Raw genomic sequence first — 20443 nt, 5'->3', positions numbered from 1 at the left:
TCGCCCAGGCCTTCTTAGGTTTCCCTGAACCATCTCTTTCATCACTTCTTAAAATAGTATAGTATTTAATCACATTAATATACCATAACTTGTTCATCCATTCCCTGAATTGTGGGTAACCCCCTCAGTTTCCCATTTTTTCCAAGTCAAACGAGTAATAAATATTTTTGTACATCCTTAGACTATGTTTTGCTTTATTACAAATCCCTCCCTTAATCTATTCTCCCTAATCCCTGACACCTTCTATACTTTCCCTATTTCCCTGTTCAGTGAAATGAATGTCTGTACCCAACTCTCTGTGGGCATACTTTTATTCTTTGTTTCTTTAACCAGTTCAGATAAGAATGAGATTGAAGTATCATGTGCTCCCCTTATCCCCTTCTTATTTTTATAGATATCTACTTATGCAACCCAATTATGTGAAGTAATTTCCCCATACCTTTCTTTTCCTTCTCCCCTCAATTCCCTCATGTAATTCTTTTCTCCTCTTTCCTTTCATCTCTTAAGATCAAGACATAAAAAACTCCCCACACCCCTACACCCTGCCACTATTTCCTCATTCCAAGTCTTGTTTGATTAGACTACTATAGAAATAAATTGGAAGACACCAGATCCCTAGAAGACCTAGGGATCTGAACTCAAAGGTTATCTTTTTGACACCTTCAGATAAAAGTAAAACGCTTCAGAAGTGTATTTAAAAGATTTTGCAGCTCTTAATTAGACTCTTCTGGGACCTTAAATGAAGAAAGAAAAACTTACTTAGATACAATAAAATCTTCATTATAAGTAGATGTCCATTGGCTATGCCCCTTAACCATACAGTCTGACTGAGAAAGGTTGACATAGCTTCTAGACAAGGCTTATTTTACTAGTTAAGAGATCCAAAGACAATGCCACATTTACACTTTTGTGATCATCTCTTTAAAGCTGATTACTTGATCAAGTGCTTTGTATCTGCCTCCATTGTTTTCTAGTGCCATTGATACTGTCTTAAAGTTCTAATAAAGCTTTATTTTAAAAATAATTGAATAGGTTGTGGTATATGATTATAATTATAATGGAGTATTATTGTGCCATAAGAAATGGCAAACAAGATGATCACAAAAAACCTGGAAGTGATACAAAGTGAAATAAGCAGAACAGTAGAATGTTGCACAAAACAACAACAATAATGTGTGATGATCAACTGAGAATGACTTAACTATTATCAGCAAGGCAAGGATCTAGGACAACTCCAAGGGACTCATGATGAAAAAGGATATCTACCTCCAAAGAAGGGAGAGTTGATAGAGTCCAAATTTAGACGGAAACATACCAGTCTTCATTTTATTCCCTCCCTAAATTTTTGTCATGTAATTAATATATATCTTGTTTCACAATAAGATGAACAGAGAACTATGTATTATATGATATATGTACAACCTATATCATATTACCTATCTTCCTAGGGAGGGAGGAAGGGTGGGAAAAAGGAGAAAAAAAGAATGATACATAGATTTTGAACATAATGTGAAAATTTATTTCTCTTGAATAAGTATATTTATTATAATTTATTATAACAAATCATATGTATTACATGATTGTTTGTTACCTGCTAATAAAAACAAAAATAAATTGTAACAAACTGACACTTTGCATGAAGTTTTTTTCACTTTACTTGTGAGATCATTAGAAGAAAATACAGTATATTATTTCTCTCTATTAGGTCTTTTTCCCCCCTATTTAGTTAAAGTTCCTTTGTATTTTTATGAGAGTTCTTTCAAGTGATTAACACATCATTCCTTATGATAGAAATAATAGAGTTGTGCACTTTAGAAAAAAAATTATTTTTGGACTCAGTTTCCTAAGTCTCTTGTTAAAGAAACCTCACCTTGGGCAGTTCCACTTCATATATAGAAATGTCTTCAGCTCTCTGGAAGAGCACATTAGCTATAAGTATTACATTCCACAGTCTTGTTGGTCAACAGTGGTATTCACTCTAGTCATATATGCAGTAATTTTTTGGGTAGCTCTAGTGTAGCTGGGACAGATATAGCATAAACAACAGGAATTCAGTGCCAAAGATCATCCTATATCAACAAAAGGATGTTTCCAAAATATACTATATTATTTGCTCTAAAAGGTTTTTCCTAGTCATTGTATTGTATGTCCTGTGTGTGTGTTTATATAACCAAATAAAAAGATTTACTAATCTTCCTGGTATTGTTCAAGCCTTGCCTCCAACCCTTTATCAAAAAACGCTGCTGCTTTTGGTGCAGTGAAATGCCCTTTGCCTTTGGGGCCAGAGTATATGGGTTCAAATCCTTGTTCTGCCACTTACTAATTGGTTGAATTGGAGCAAGCTACTTCAACCCCTTTGGGTCTCAGTTTCCTCGATGTAAATGAGAGAGTTGAATTTAATGGTTTCTAAGGTCCCTTTGAACTCTAAAATTATAAAACTATGAATTTATATCCTAGGTTTATCCTCTGCCCTGTTTTAAGACAAAGACTGGCTTGAAAAGTAGGTTGATGTTGGGCAGTGCATGGAGCTATATAGATGCCCTTGAGCTATTCATCATAGCTAAATGGAAATTATAGGTAGAATGGGTGAAAACAGGAGTAGTGTGGCAGTTGGGAGAAAAAATACAGCTGGGCCTGAGAGGGAGCAAGCAGATTAATTACAACTGGTCTGAACAGGCTTTTTATCTTGTAGGTGGACCCAAGACTCATACCAGGAATTCAAGTCCAGGCTGGTAGATACAAAAGTAGATGAAAGAGGTAAAAGATAAGCTAAAAAGGTAGCATAAAAAAGTCACTAATAGGAATTAATAGACTAGATATGTAGAAGTTATGATAGAAATGATAGATTTAGAGAAAACTTCTGGGCAAGAATGTTAACAACTTGCACCAGTAAGATCTTATACTGTGAGGCTTTGGGGGTTATTCCAAAGTTTCAGATTCTTTGTGACCCCATTTGGGTTTTTTTTGGAATTATTATTATTATTATTATTATTATTATTTTTAATTTTAAACTTTATTTTATTTGGTCATTTCCAAACATTATTCACTGGAAACAAAGATCATTTTATTTTCCTCCCTGCACCCCTTCCAACCACCTTTCCCTCTCCCATAGCCGACGCACGATTCCACTGGTTATCACGTGTATTCTTGACTCGAACCCATTTCCCTGTTGTTGGTATTTGCATTAGAGTGTTCGTTTAGAGTCTCTCCTCAGTCATATCCCCTCAACCCCTGTAGTCAAGCAGTTGCTTTTCATCGGTGTTTTTACTTCCACAGTTTATCCTCTGCTTGTGGATAGTGTTTTTTAGATCCCTGCAGATTGTTCAGGGACATTGCATTGATACTAATGGAGAAGTCCATCACCTTCGATTGTACCACAATGTATCAGTGTCTATGTACAATGTTTTCCTGGTTCTGCTCCTTTCGCTCTGCATCACTTCCTGGAGGTTGTTCCAGTCTCCATGGAATTCCTCTACTTTATTATTCCTTTGAGCACAATAGTATTCCATCACCAACATATACCACAATTTGTTCAGCCATTCCCCAATTGAAGGGCATCCCCTCATTTTCCAATTTTTGGCCACCACAAAGAGTGCAGCTATGAATATTCTTGTACAAGTCTTTTTCCTTATTATCTCTTTGGGGTACAAACCCAGCAGTGCTATAGCTGGATCAAAGGGCAGACAGTCTTTTATCACCCTTTGGGCATAGTTCCAAATTGCCCTCCAGAATGGCTGGATCAATTCACAACTCCACCAGCAATGAATTAGTGTCCCCACTTTGCCACATCCCCTCCAGCATTCATTACTTTCCATAGCTGTCATGTTAGCCAATCTGCCAGGTGTGAGGTGATACCTCAGAGTTGTTTTGATTTGCATCTCTCTGATTATAAGAGATGTAGAGCATTTTTTCATGTGCTTATTAATAGTTTTGATTTCTTTAGCTGAGAACTGCCTGTTCATGTCCCTTGCCCATTTATCAATTGGAGAATGGCTTGATTTTTTGTACATTTGATTTAGTTCTTTGTAAATTTGAGTAATTAAACCTTTGTCAGAGGTTTTTATGAAGATTGTTTCCCAATTTGTTGCTACCCTTCTGATTTTGGTTACATTGGTTTGGTTTGTACAAAAACTTTTTAATTTGATGTATTCCAGATAATTTATTTTGCATTTTGTAACTCTTTCTAATTCTTGCTTGGTTTTGAAGTCTTTCCCTTCCCAAAGGTCTGACATGTATGTTATTCTGTGTTCGCCTAATTTTCTTATAGTTTCCTTCTTTATGTTGAAGTCATTCACCCATTTTGAATTTATCTTGGTGTAGGGTGTGAGGTGTTGATCTAAACCTAATCTTTCCCACACTGTCCTCCAATTTTCCCAGCAGTTTTTATGAAATAGTGGATTTTTGTCCCAAAAGCTGGGATCTTTGGGTTTGTCATATACTGTCTTGCTGAGGTCGCTTGCCCCCAGTCTATTCCACTGATCCTCCTTTCTGTCTCTTAGCCAGTACCAAATTGACTGCTTTATAATATAGTCTGAGATCTGGGACTGCAAGACCCCCTTCCTTTGTATTTTTTTTTTCATTATTTCCCTGGATATCCTTGATCTTTTGTAATTCCAAATGAACTTTGTTATGGTTTTTTCTAAATCAGTAAAAAAAAATTTTGGAAGCTCCATGAGTATGGCACTAAATAGATAGATGAGTTTGGGTAGGATGGTCATTTTTATTATATTGGCTCGTCCTACCCATGAGCAGTTAATGTTCTTCCAATTGTTCAAGTCTAGTTTTAGTTGTGTAGAAAGTGTTTTGTAGTTGTGTTCATATAGTTCCTGTGTTTGTCTCGGGAGATAGATTCCTAAGTATTTTATTTTGTCTAAGGTAATTTTGAATGGGATTTCTCTTTCTAGTTCTTGCTGCTGAGCTGTGTTGGAATTATATAGAAATGCTGATGACTTATGTGGGTTTATTTTGTATCTTGCAACTTTGCTAAAGTTGTTGATTATTTCAATTAGCTTTTTGGTTGAATCTCTAGGATTCTTTAAGTATACCATCATGTCATCTGCAAAGAGCGATAATTTGGTCTCCTCCTTGCCTATTTTAATGCCTTCAATTTCTTTTTCTTCTCTAATTGCTACTGCTAGTGTTTCTAATACAATGTCAAATAATAGAGGTAATAATGAGCATCCTTGTTTCACTCCTGATCTTAATGGGAATGGATTTAGTTTATCCCCATTGCAGATGATATTAGTTGATGGTTTTAGATGTTTTAGATATATACTGTTTATTATTTTTAGGAACGACCCTACTATTCCTATGCTTTCTAGTGTTTTTAGTAGGAATGGGTGTTGTATTTTATCAAAGGCTTTTTCTGCATCTATTGAGATAATTATGTGGTTCTTGTTGGTTTGCTTGTTGATGTGGTCAATTATGTGGATAGTTTTCCTACTATTGAACCAGCCCTGCATCCCTGGTATAAATCCTACTTGATCATGGTGGATGACCCTTCTGATCACTTGCTGGAGTCTTTCTGCTAGTATCCTATTTAAGATTTTTGCATCTATATTCATTAGGGTGATTGGTCTATAATTTTCTTTCTCTGTTTTTGGCCTGCCTGGCTTTGGAATTAGTACCATGTTTGTGTCATAAAAGGAGTTTGGTAGAACTCCCTCTTTGCTTATTATGTCAAAGTTTGTATAGTATTGGAGTTAGCTGTTCTTTGAATGTTTGATAGAATTCACTGGTGAATCCATCAGGCCCTGGGGATTTTTTCTTAGGAAGTTCTTTGATGGCCTCTTGGATTTCTTTTTCTGATATGGGATTATTTAAGAAATCTATTTCTTCTTTTGTTAGTCTAGGCAATTTATATTTTTGTACATATTCATCCATATCACCTAGGTTGGTATATTTATTGCCATATAGTTGGGCAAAGTAGTTATTAATGATTGCCTTAATTTCCTCTTCATTGGAGGTGAGATCCCCCTTTTCATCCTTGATGCTGTTAATTTGCCTTTCTTCTTTCCTTTTTTTAATTAGATTGACCAGTACTTTGTCTATTTTGTCTGTTTTTTCAAAGTACCAGCTTCTAGTCTTGTTTATTAGCTCAATAGTTCTCTCACTTTCGATTTTATTAATTTCTCCCTTAATTTTTAGGATCTCTAGTTTGTTTTTTTCTGGGGGTTTTTAATGTGTTTGTTTTCAAGTTTTTTGATTTGCATTTCCAATTCCTTGATCTCTATCCTCCCTAATTTGTTAATATATGCACTCAGGGATATGAATTTTCTTCTAATTACTGCCTTGGCTGCATCCCATAAGGTTTGAAAGGATGTCTCGCCGTTGTCATTTTCTTCAACGAAATTATTAATTGTTTCTATGATTTCTTCTCTAACTATAGGATTTTGGAGTATCATATTATTTAATTTCCAATTAATTTTTGATTTGGCTCTCCATGTACCCTTACCGATCCATATTTTTATTGCCTTGTGATCTGAAAAGGCTCCATTTATTATTTCTGCTTTTCTGCATTTGAGTTCCATGTTTCTGTGACCTAGTGTATGATCTATTTTTGTGAATGTGCCATGTGGTGCTGAAAAGAAGGTGTATTCCTTTTTGTCCCTATTTATTTTTCTCCATATGTCTATTAACTCTAATTTTTCTAAGATTTCATTGAACTCTTTTACCTCTTTCTTGTTTATTTTTTGGTTTGATTTATCTAAATTTCAGAATGGTTGGTTCAAGTCTCCTACTAATATGGTTTTACTGTCTATTTCCTCCTTCAATTCTCCTAGTTTCTCTATTAAAAATTTGGATGCTATACCATTTGGTGCATACATGTTGATTTGTGATATTTCCTCATTGTCTATACTCCCTTTTAACAGAATATATTTACCTTCCCTATCCCTTTTGATCAGGTCTATTTTTGCTTTGGCTTTGTCAGATATCATGATTGCAACTCCTGCCTTCTTTCTATCAGTTGAGGCCCAAAAGGTCTTACTCCAATCTTTAATTCTAACCTTGTGAGTGTCAACCAGCCTCTTATGTGTTTTTTGAAGACAACAAATGGTAGGGTTTGGGGTTCTAATCCAATCTGCTATTTGTCAAAACCAAGGGACTGGTTTTGCTTTTCAGCTTTGTCTGCCCTTCTATTGGATGCTTCCAGCTCTTTTTCCAATTGAGCAGTCTTATCTGTCAGACTGCTGATCTCTTTCTCCCATTTTTCTTTCCAGGTTTCCATCTTTTGGTTAAGTTTGAGATCTTCCAGAGCTTGTTGATAGTTTCCATTTTGGGAGGCATGTTCTGATTTTTTTTGGATTTCCTCCTCATTCTCTTCTTTTCTTTGGGTACTTCCACCATAAAAGTTTTCAATAGTCACCTTTTTCCCTTTCTTACTGGAGGCTTGATTTTGGGCCATGTGAGCCATCCCTTTAGTGGTTTTATTCCCCTTTCCTTTTTGGTCTGGGGTCTGGGTGATATGGACGGGTTTTCTGTGAATTTAGGTTGCCTCAGACTAGTTCTCCCCAGCCTCCAAGGTTTCTTAGAGAGCTGGGCCCCTGATCACATCCAAACTGCCCTGGTGTTTAGCTCCGCCCAGATGCTCAGTGCAACCACCCCGAGTAAGGCTCCGCAGCCTGTGCTCAGAGCAGGGTTCACCCGTGAAACTGCCCTGAGACGTTGTTTCCTGGCAGTCCCCAGATCCCAAGGACCCTGGAGTGCCTCCCCCAGACAGAGACATCCCCCACTCACTTGGTGTCCCAGTGAGTGCTCTGGTAGCTTGCTCTGGTTTGTTGGGGGATGTGTGGGGGGGGGGGCGGCTCAGTTCACATTCCTGTGCAAGCTTTTCTTCCTTCTTATTATAGTGTGGGAATGTTCAAACCCCACGTACCTTCGCTTGTGTGCGGTACTGGGGAGTCCTTTTCTGCCAAAGGTGATTTTTATGCTCCTTTGATGTAGTCTATTTTGGCATCTAGATTGCAGCCATGATTACCCGGAAGTCCATTTGGGGTTTTCTTGGCAAAAATACTAGAATGGTTCTTCATTTTATAGATGAGAAAACTGAGGCACACAGGGTTAAGTGGTTTGCCCAGGGATACAGAGCTAGTAAGTGCTTGAGGCTAGGCAGAAAGAAAATGAGTCTTCTGATTTCAAGCCCAGAACTCCATCTACTTGCCTCACCCGGCTGCCCAGGATAACATTATCCTGCTAGAATTGTTTTAGTTTGACCAAAGAGCTTTGACTATTAGAGGCAATAATGACTTTCCTTATAACTAGAAAGGAGCAGAAGTCATCAAATTTGGATCCTCACAGTGGAGGGGGTCACCTGATGTCTCAAGGAAGCTTTATTATTGCGGCTGGTAGCTTGTTGCTATAAATGATAATAAACCTAATCTGCCTGCATGGGAATGAAACTGAGGTCTCATTTTTAGAGAATCATAGTAATGATATTAAAGATACTAGACAGCCAAAATCTAATGCATTGATTTAGGAGACTCCTTCAGGGGGAGGGAAGAAAATTGCTCTTAAATAAATTATTGAAATAAAAAAGGTATGCAAAAAGGGAATAACTGCTTTCCATTGCAACTTACCACTTTGCACTGCTGTTTTCTAGACTCAAATAAAATCCCAGGGCCCCCAAATATTGGTTTCCTACTCTAAGTATGAGAACATGTTACTTTTCAGCAATAACTTGGTTTTTGATTCTCATAAAAAGATGTGCACTCTTTGGATAAATCAAATTTGGATAAATTTGGATAATATTAATGAGGTTACAAGGTCAATCAACATACCACTAGATAGGATCATAGATTTAAAAATGGAAGGAACCTCAAAGGTCATCTATTCCAACTTCTTCATTTTACATATGGGGAAACTGAGGTCCAGGATGTGTGCTTGCCCAAAGACACAAAGGTAGTGGATAGCAGAGTTAGGATTTCAACCAGAGTCCAAGTTAAGCACTCTTTTCATGATACAATGCTGCTTTCTTTTATTAGATTCTGATCATTTCATGTACAGTACCACAAAAAAAAAATTGGCTTAATGAGGTAGTACCAAGAATTATGTATTTGATAAATTAAATTAAATTAAATTAGTTACACTCTTTGACGAGAAATCATGAGCATCCAAACTATGATTTTATTATGTGAGAAGACAACCCCTAAAGGGTTATCTAGATTATCTTTGACATTGGGGTACCCAACCTCTTTCATGACTCCCATGAACCTACCCTGTCTTTTCCATTCAATTTAGTTTATGGAAGTTGATAAAAACCCTTTTTCCCCAATAAGTCTTTTCTAAAATACTATAACCAAATTCGCTCTCAAGTCCCAAGATCAAGTTAATGGTTTTGGTTCAATAGGCCAATGTCAGTCCAGTTCAGCCCCTATTTCATTTCCTTTCCTGTCAGTCTCCCCTCGCTCTGCTGGTGGTTTTGCTCTCCTCCTATAAATCTATAAAATCTCCTATAAAATCTCAGCTCTCCTCCTATAAAATTAACTGTACCACTCCCAACATTGATTCCCATGATATTTGCATAGAACCAATCAACACTGTTAAATTAGTAAGCCTGAAATTGAAAAAATGCAAACCTTTCTAAAATCATGCTACCGCTCACACCCTGCTTAGCCCCCCTTAATCAGCCATCTTCCCTCACTAGAAAGTAAAGTCTTCAAGTTCAGGGCCAGTCGTGTATGTTTGTATTTGTATCCTCAGCACTTAGCAGAATGCCTGGCACATAGCAAGAGCTTCATAAATGTTTTGTCCTTTAATCCTTATTGATCCTGCAAAGTTCAGACTGGAGATAGCACATTATTTATTTTTAGATTTTTGCAGTGCCTTTCTTCAAAAAACCTTCAAAAGCCTTAGACAGAGAACTTTTCAACAAATGGTGAGCCCGGCTAGCTCCGGCTTCCCCATGGGGCCCACTGTGAGCTGTCATCAGAGAGCTAATATTGTCCTAACACGATGACCTATTTAGAAAGAGTAAAAGTACTTAGTGAAGAAGAGTCACCAGGGCAGGGATCAGGTGGAGAAAGAGACAGGAATGAAAGCTGCGCAGGGGAAGATGAAGAGTTCACCAATTCAGCATGGGGTTGAGTGGTAGTTGGCAAATTATCCTGACTCCCAGTGCCAGGCATTGCACCATGAAAAAGCACTTCAGACTGTTTCTAAGCGTGCCCTTAGTGAAACTCTCTTCTCCTTGGAGGGCTCCCGGAATTGCTGTAGGCACAAGAAGCTGACCTCCAAGTTGGCCCCGGATTCAGTAACCGAACTGAGCTTTGCATTTCCATCTTCTCTCTCCTCTAGTCAAACTTGATAGAGCCTACTCTATTTGCATTCCCAAATGCAAGGGAGATTGCTGTGGATAATAGCAGGCCTCAGTAAAGACTGACACGGGCTGCCCTCCCATCTCTAAGAATGAGCTCATAGTCAGCAGTGAATTCTTGGGCATAGTAACTTGGAAGATTGTGGGAGGAGGAGCAGGATGATGGTGTATATTTCCCTGATGCCAAGTTTTTATTTGTTAGTGTACAGTATGAAATCAGTAAAAAACAAGAAAAAGCATAAGAACAGGGCAGGGAGAGAGACTGAACCTATGATTTCCCTGAGAACTCCCCAATGAGCACTCTTCTTCTATTAATGCTGGTAAGAAAAAATTCTCTACTACTCCTCATCTTTTTATTTTTCATTAATTTTAATTTTATTTTTAAAAAAGTCTTCCCTTCCCTCTTGGAATCAACATTGTGTGTTAATTCCAAGGCAGAAGAGTGGTAAGGGCTAGGCAATGGGGGTTAAGTGACTTGCCCAGGGTCACACAGCTGGGAAGTGTCTGAGGCTAGATTTGAACCTAGGACCGCCCATCTGTAGGCCTGGCTCTCAATCCAATGAGCTATCCTGTCCCCACCACTGCAACTCCTAGTCTCAAAAGCCATAGGCAGCAAGATGGTGCAGTGGACAGAGCAGTGGGCTTGGAGTCGGGATTTTTGTTGTTGTTGAATCATTTTAGTTGTGTCTGACTGTTTGTGAGTCCATTTGAGGTTTCCTTGCTAAAGATACTTGAGTGGATGGTGATTTCCATCTCCAGCTTGTTTTACAGATGAAAAGAAACTGAGGAACAGGGTTAAGTGACTTGCTCAGACACTTGTCTGAGGCTGGATTTCAATTCAGGAGGATGAGTGTTTTTGACTCCAGGACTAGCACTTTAACCACTGTGCTGGCCCCAGGAGTCAGGAATAACTAAGTTCAAATCCTTTCTCAAATTCTTGCTAGTGGCATTATCGGGGATAAATTGCTTTATGTCTCCCAGTTGCAATTTCCTCTCTTCCCCAATGAGATGATAACAATGCCTCCCTTATACATTTGTTGTGGGGACCAAATGAGATAACACACCACACAGTTTAAAGTGCTATATAAATGTTTGCTATTATCATTATTATTGTTATTTAAAAGCTTCCCAGAGTACCAGGAAGCTAAAGTGACTTCCTCTGGGTCTTGTAGCTACCATGCATCAGCATCCAGGATGTGGAGCCAATTCTTCTTGACTCCAAGGCCAGCTCTCTATCCCCTTGCCTGATACTTTCAGAATAAGCATAGGGATCATAGCAATAGGACCTTATCCCAGTGCCCTTTCTATGTGAACTCTGCAGGAAAAGAAGAGGACAAAATAAGTTATGTGTGTATGCTCTGAAGCACAGTAATAAAAGTTTCATCTTTGAATAATCAAAGACTAGACAAAAGATCACACTGACATCTTGAATCTTTTTCCACATTTTTTTGCCACTGGCCAAGTTAGTTCAAAAGCCCTTGGTAGTTGGGAGTAGATTTAATTTTTCCACACTAACATTTTATGAATTGTGAGGTGCCTTCTGGCACTTATTGATGCCTCTTATTTTGCTCACCTTAGATGGCCTTAACAGACACTGCCAAGAGGGTAAACAATTTAGTCATTTTAGAATCTCCCCGAAAAAAACACATGTATGCACACACCTACTCCTATAAGATTCACTAACTCCAAGTCTGGCTCATGGAAGATGCCCATTGACTTCAAGGCATGAGTGCTGATTTCTCTGTTAGAGGGTGATTCACTCAGATAGACACACCTACCTGATTTTCAGCAGGGTGTAAAATGATAGGTTTCAGGATATCATTCATCCCAGCTTTGTATTATTCAGAGTTTTATCATAGGAACCTACATTAGAAAATAGACATGTAAATGATGAGGTCATCACTGGCAATGGTTCTTCTACGATGGAGATTAAAGGTGAATTAAGGGTGTTCACAAGAAGTATGTAGAATGAGACAAAATTTGGGGCCCATGGCTGGTTGGTGATACATTTGGTACTCTGAGATCATCAGCATTAATTCAACTAACAGTGGGAGTCTTTTAGTGTAACCCAAGTTTATTCCCTACCCGTCAAAAAAAATTAAAACCAAGTCTTAAGAGGTTAGAAAACATTTAGTCTGTTTTTTTTTTCCCTCTGCCTAAGGTACTTTCTGGTTGTCTATGCTGTGTTTAGGGCAGCGTGTTGGATCTGGAATTTTAAATCTAGATTTGAATCTTGGCTCCCACAGTTTCTAGCTGTCCCCCAGGATAAGTTACAGGCTCTCAGCATACCAGTTTCATTATCTGTGAAATGGGGATGACAATGCATGTTCTCCTAACTGATTAAGTTTTGTTGGACTCTTGCAGAAATATATTAACTCTTTCTGTCCAGTAGGGCACCTGCTAAAGCACCATGTGGGAAGTCTCCAACTCATGAGCAGTTTCGGTTTCCAAAGCTCAGGTAAGCTTGTTATCTTGAACTAGAAGCCCAATTTTTCCATTAGGATATCATTTAATGGTGGCAAACTAAGGCTAACACAGGATCCTACTTACAATATTCTTGACACAATTGTAGGAAACCTAAAAAAAGCAGTAAAGCCTTTTGAGGCACATCTATCTATAGCAGACCATCAATAATGACCTGAATATGAGAAATGGCTTATCATCATCTGTGACATATTTGACCTGAAAATAAGATGGTCCCATCATGTAGGAACCTTGAGAAATAAACAGATGACTAGAAGCAAGTAGGTAGTTTAGTAGATAAAATGGTAGACCTAAAGCCAGGAAGACCTGAATTCAAATTTAACCTCAGACCCTTATTGGTTGCATGACTCAAAACTTCTGTCTGCCTCATTTTCCTCATTTGAAAAGTGGTGATAATTAGAGCAGTTACTTTTCAGGGTTGTTGTGAGAATCAAATGAAATAATATTTTTAAAGCACTTTGAAAATCTTAATCTTAATTATAAAATGCTAATTATTAGCCCAGGTGTAGTAGTGGTACTCGGTATTACAAATAGGTAATTTTGTACCTGATGAAAAACATAAAATTTGATATTGAAAAGGCTATTCATGCATTTTTCTTTACCTCTAGAATATAATTCTTAAAGGAAGGAATAACCTTGTAGAATAAGGGATGCTTAGCAAAAAAAAAAATGGAGAAAAAAGAGTGAAAAGAAGAAAGGAAAAGAGATTGAAGGCTGTTAAGGTGCACTAAACGATCCCTCTAGTGGCCTGAAAGAGTAGAGACACTTTTACTTAGAAAATAACTGACTAAGCCATTAAATATATATATGTTTGTTTCTTCATGTATTTGAGCATAATACAGATAAGGGAAAACAGAATCTTCATTTATACCATTTATTAATTTCTGAGATATAAATAAATATGCAGAAGATTTAACAATCAGCTCCTGTGAAACATTTCAAGCTGACATAATACTTTGTGCTTGATTGAGATGCATTTTACTCCTTTCTTTTCTTTTGACATTTTCATATGTAAGAAAAAAAATATAAGCAGCAAAATCCCAGTTGATGTTCTTTTCTAAAATGGAATCAGTGTAGTGGAGTGGGTAAAGTGTAGGACCAGGAGTCAAAGTAGATTTCAGTTCAAATTCGGCTCAGATACCTGTTAGCTGTTGAACATGAACTCATGCTCCATTCTTCCATCTGTAAAATGGGAATGAAAATGATACTTACCCTGAGGGATGATGTGATGATCAAATGAAACTTTACAGAACTATCAAAATGGTAGCTATTACTTATAATGATAATTATGATCATCCAAAAAGATCACTCTATTCTGTTTGAAACACTCATTGTAAATTATAGAAAATAGTGGCAGCACAAACTGAAGTCATTAGTGATTTTAAAAAAGCATATAGTCTATGTTTGCCAAAAATTCTTGACATTTTCTAAGTGGACAAATAATTTTCCAAGAATTTTTATTTTACTTGGTTCCTGTTTTCAGCCATTGGTAATATTGTTTCAGAAGTAAGGAAACACAATTTCCCCTAATGATTTTGCCTTTCCTTTTGGCAAAGGGAGATTTTATTTGTCCTGATGTAACTCAAATGGAATTGTCATTAAAATAGCTGTCTTTCTGAAGAACAATCGCCTCTTCACTCTTCACAAAAAGATTTTGGTGGTGGTGGTGGTGGTGGTGGTGGGGTTTGATAGCATTAGCTGCTATAGAATTGAGCTTTGTTAGTTATTTGGCCCTGCAGACTTCAGTAGGAGTATTGGCTCTGCTTAGAAAAACTGCAGGTTCAGGCCCTTACATGCTTACTGTGGTCAACCACCCACTTTCCATGACTAGTATCATATGTGCAAATGGAAATCTTCATACAATCAGATAAGACACAGAAACCAAAAGAAAACATAGTCACTTGGCTAACACCGCATACTTGCAAAATGTCACATTTGATCATAGGATTCGAGGTTTAGAGTCGAAAGGAGCTGTAAAGGGTATTTAGTATCACTTCTCTTTCTCCTCATTTATGGCCAAAGAAACTGAGGATGAGAGATGAAGTGACTTGTCCAGTAAGCCATAGCGGCTAGGCTGGGATTATAATAGGATCCATTAGTCTCTCTACTATACAGTGTTCTGGTTAAAAATGGTACTGTTCAAATGTGCTTTTCAGATGGCATTTATCATTGGGATTGAAAAATAAAAGGCCAAATGAGTAGGCTTACAATTATTTCTGTCTGTCTTTGACTGGGAACCCCTTCTCCTCTTTCAAGCAGAAGATGCCAGTTGTATGGAACCTTCATAAACTAAATGGTATTTATTCATCTGCTTTTGTCACAGACTCAATTTCTCTGACAGAACCTTAGAAAGTTTGTCAGAAGAAATGAAAAATCTGGGTTGAGAGGGTGGGGGAGGGAAATATATGAATGAGATGGAGGAATCTGATCAACCAAAGCAGAAATGTTAAGATGAAAAATTTCTATAGAACAATTCATCAAGAATTGTATTGACCATTAAACAGAATGATAAATTTGTTGATTGATATTTTTAGTTCATATTGTGAATTAAGATTTAGCAAATCAATACCAGGAACAAGGTAATGCGCTTAGCAATTAGCAGAAAAAAATATGTGTGTGTATGTATGCATATATATGTATATATATTTGTTTAGTCATCTTCAGAAATTATTGAGATTCAGTTTGGCATTGTGATGAAATAATTTCAAATTCTAATAACTCTTTAAAATTTATTTTCAGTGTGTTAGGATGATGAGTTTACCATAAATAGCAGCACTTATTTATACTGACTGGAGCTGAGCATACACTGTGGTTTTATGCTACTTATGGTTGTTTTTCACTGGGCATCTTTGTTCTCCTTAACATGTCCTTTTTTAAACAACTTCTTTCCTAATTTTTCTGTGCAGGAAAATAATGATTAATAATAACCCACATTTCTATAATACTAAAAAGCTTGCAAAACACCTTGTACACATTGTCTACTTAATCAAATGATCATACATTTAGAGTTAGAAGAAATCTTTGGGGCTATCTCATTCAACTCCACTTCTTCATGATGAAGAAAACAGAGAAACTATATAGCTATCACAGTCACAAAGTATCAGAGGCAAGATCTGAACCTAGGGTCTTCTTCATTCTACGTAAGTCTAGCACGCTAGTTATTATGTCACCCTATGTGAAGATTAAATTTAACTCTCCCTTGATTGTGAAAATGAAATTAATTAACTCTCTCCTGATTGTGAAGATTAAATTGTAACCTATGTCTATTTTTAGATTTAATCACCAAAGGTGTAAACACTTCATTCATACTTGAGTGGGGGAGGTCTGTGATCCCTGTGTGTGATAGTGGGTAACAAATCAGAATTGACTGACTGCTTCCTGGGCAGTCCTAAAGCAGGACTTCAATTGTGATTGGTAGATATAGAATTAGGGGAAGGCACCAGAAGTGATGCAAAAGAAAAGTGTCTTTAAAAGGGAGTTACAACTTCCTGAGTCCGTTCTACTGACAGTTCTTCATTCTTTGGAGTGGAGTCTGGTGGAGAATCTGCTGACTGGACCTGAGACTCTGTTCCTGGTGAGGTTGTTTTAAAATCTCTTCCTTTGGACTGACATGTGGTGAGTGAAAAGCTAACTCTTAATTGCTGGATTTTCTGAAAAATCTAGCCTCAGGAGAGACTTACCTCTTGAAAGAGACTTCCCCAGTTCTGCAGCTTTGCGGAGGCCTAAGGACTAACTCTCCCTGCCTAGGTTGGGCCAGGGTCATAGAGTAAATTATTTAGTACTTAAGCTAGATATCTTACCCTAACTTTTCTCTGATTTTCTTACATCACTCTTTCTATATTTTGTAAATAAATTGTAAATAAATCTCTTTGGAATTAATATAAATTCCTGGTGACCCTATTTTAAGTATAATCCAGTCCAACCTTTTTTATAATGTAACTCAATTTTCCCTCACAACTATCTCTATAGCTAACATTTATATATCACCTTAATGTTTAAAAAGTGCTTTATATTTCTTATCTCATTTGATACTGTGATTATTCCCATTTTACAGATGAGGAAATAGCTTCAGAGAAATAAAATGATTTGTCCAGGATCACAGTGGAAAAAAGTGTTTGAGGTCATATTCAAACCCAGGTCTTTCGAATTCTAATTCCAGTTCTGTTCTGTAGCCATTATGGGACAACTGTCTTTTAGGGATTAGGGTAAGATTCCAAACAACCTATTTTCAGCTATTGCTGGAATGAAATGTCAAAGTATCTGTCTTAACCTCACAAGCCACCTATAGCCTGTAAGTCTCTTTATTTCACAGATGCCCTGAGCTTCTTTCCAATTCCATCATTTCTTTTAAACATACGAAAGGATTAGCTATTAGAAAGCTATGTATTCACCATCTCTCTCAAGCTCATACTTGTCACTGAATCACTGAACTAATAAACTGAGCATGATCTCTGCTAACCTGATGGAATGGTTGATAAACATAAGCTGGTATGTAAAGTCCCAGGTTGGGACAAGACTTGGGTCTGTGCTGAAACCCAACAAGGTCAGCTAATCCTGATGTGATTCAATGCATTTCTAAGAAATGATCTGAGTATGATTTTGTAAGAAATATAAAGGAATGTTCAAATACTTCCCTTTTCAACTAGTTTATACAAATGCACACTGGGAAAAGATTAATGGGCTTATAAAATATAGCTTGCTAAAAGTATTTTTACAATGAGAATTGTTTGGGGGGCAATAGAGATTGGGAGACAGGACTGCTAGAGAGAGGCTTGGAGTGGGAAGAGTTTTCTTTGTTTTAAAGAGGAAAGGTTAGATTTTTGTAGCCAGTGAATTAATTACTGTTTATTTCAAAAGCAATTTATTTTATTGTGGTATGCAGCACTTGTTACCTAGACAACCAATTTCTTGAGAGGGGCTGTGCCAGCAAAAGAAAGTCAAAAAAACACCAAAGTCAATGTGGCCAGTACATTTTCAAATCAAATTAAAGAAAAACCAAGAAGGTTGGTTGCTGATAGGATAGTTCTCAGGCACCTGATAACGTTCAATTCAATTAATATTTATTAAATGTCCAAGGGTTTAATCATTAGGAGGGATGTTAACTGTTAAGCAGATCTCAGCAAAATGGCCCCAGCTCTGAAGAGGCTGGCATTCATCTTGGTAATGTAATAAGAGAAGGAAGATTGCAAAAGGACCTTGCAAAGTGAACTTCAAATTGATTGACAGGGACATGTGACTCTCAAAACAGTAGTTAAAGCTCTTCACCAATTTTTTTTTTAAACCTTTACCTTCCATCTTAGTATCAATTGTCAGAAGAGTGGCAAGGGCTAGGCAATCAGGGTTAAGTGACTTGCCCTAAATCACACTGCTAGGAAATGTCTAAGGCCAGATTTGAACCTAAAATTTCCCATCTCAAGGCCTGGCTCTCTATCCATGAAGTTACCTAGTTGCCCCACTTTCCATCTTAGTATTAATTCTAAGATAGAAGAGTGGTAAGGGCTAGGCAAATGTCATAAAGTGACTTGCCCAAGGTTGCACAGCTAGGAAATATCTGAGACAGATTTGAACCTAGATCCTTCCTACTGCAGGCTTGGTTCTTTTCTCTCCTGTGATACCTAGTTGTTCCATCCTTATTCTATTTAATGGAAGTGCTATAGAGGGATTTAATTCTTTATGATCTTCAGAGAGGGAGAAATCTTCTATTCCCCAGTTTCCCTCTTCTTTGGGTGACCTTTTTGATTTCATATAAAAAGGATATGATTGGTATGACCTGACCCAATTAGAATAATCTTTAAATGGGTACCCTATTACAAAGCCTTTGTCTCTCTCCTGAATTTGAGATATTTTCCCAAGCTCTAGTCATGTGATCATGGCATAATAGTGCCACAGAAGGAAAAAAAAAACCAGTCCATATACATAACACTTTAGTCTTGCTTTCAACCAACAAAGGCAATAAAACAACACATAATAAATTCTCCCAAACACCAAGTTACAAAACATCCAGTTTAGTTCTAGTTTGATTTTTCATCCTTTTAAAAATGAACATAGTTTTACGTGTGACTATATACACACATGCCTACATATATACATGTATAAACACATTTAGCTGGGGACAGATATGCACACATATATGTAGGCATAGGTTGGGTTTTATGCACACACACATATTCAGTTAAATAGACTTCTTTAAATAAAATTGAAACACAGACAGAGCTAGGAAGATGTATGTTTAATAAGTGTTGCACAAATTCAGTTCTATTTTCACCCACCACTTCTCCTGAATGCAGCCAATCCATAGGAAAGACTTGGGCTATTCTGAACCTTGTAAATTCTAAAGAAGACACAGCTTAGTTTGTTTATTTTTTCCTGATTACATCTCCTGGAGAAAGTAAGATAATGTAGATAAAACAATCCAATTCATAATGAAATGAAGGATTGTAGAAGTCAGCTAACCCAATTTCTTCATTCATTTTTTACAAATGAAGACATTGAGTTTCAGGGAGAAGAGATTATTTGCTTTGGGTTACACAGCTAGGAAGTACTTTTATTGTCCAGAATTATAGTTATTATAAAGATTAATACTGGATTTGGCACGTGACACGAGCTCAGATACTGACTTTGCTAAAAAGCAACATAAAAAGGCATACTTGAAATTATGAAAAATGAAACCAACATAACCAAGAGAATATTATATACAGAAACAGAAATATTGTTTGAAAATTAATTGTGAATGTTGTAATAAAGGAATAATCCAGAGAATTTGAATGACAGAGACTGGAAGAAATGCAAAGGTTTCCATCCACTGCAGGGAATGGTTGAGAAGTTTTAGAATCTTGAGGGAAGAGGAGATTCCAGGGGAGGAGGCAGTTGGTCTCTCCATCTTGAGACAGCAAAGGAGAAGGTCTGATCTGAGACTAGATCCTAAGTAATATACAAATACCTCATTGAACCTGATCACCATTTCCCCCCAAAGATACCAAGAAGTGTGTAGAAACCCAAGAAGCAGCCTAATAACATCTCACAGAGCTCCTGTGACACCCTGGGTCTGGACATTGGCTCTGCTGTGACAAAGACCAGGGGTCACAAACCTGAACCTCTCAGAGGCCAACCAGGCTGCCAAGTCTGAGTCTCTCAACTTTGGAAGGAGGGAAAGGGAGATTTAGACAGACAGGGACTTCCTTTCCCCTCTTTCCTCTAGACCCTAACCTCTCAGATATCTTTGTTTTATTCAGGACCATTATTGTTAGAATAAAGATTTGTCGTTTATCTTAAATTGATTTCCTTGTGAATGAAGGAAATAGTTACAGTGGAAGAGGGAGAGAGCTGATTTCTCTCTTTCCCCAAAGGAAGAGTTCATCCATCTATAAGACCGTTATTAGAGGGGAATAAAGACAGTGTTAGTGGGGAGACATATTTGAAGAAGACTGAAGGGGGAAATCTATCACACTCTCCTTCTACCTTCTGGGCATATAGCATCAACACCCTCTCCATAACAGCCAAACCAACCCTCTAATACAATGTGCACCTGAAGACAAAGAACTAATAAATAGAAATATGCATGACATGTATGTATGTATGTATATATATATATATATATGTATGTATACACACACATACATATATATCCTTTTTTTTTTTTTGGCAAAT

This window comes from Monodelphis domestica, chromosome 5 (assembly GCF_027887165.1).
Source record: "Monodelphis domestica isolate mMonDom1 chromosome 5, mMonDom1.pri, whole genome shotgun sequence".
Classification (NCBI taxonomy): Eukaryota; Metazoa; Chordata; class Mammalia; order Didelphimorphia; family Didelphidae; genus Monodelphis; species Monodelphis domestica.
This window is presented reverse-complemented; position numbering follows the sequence as displayed.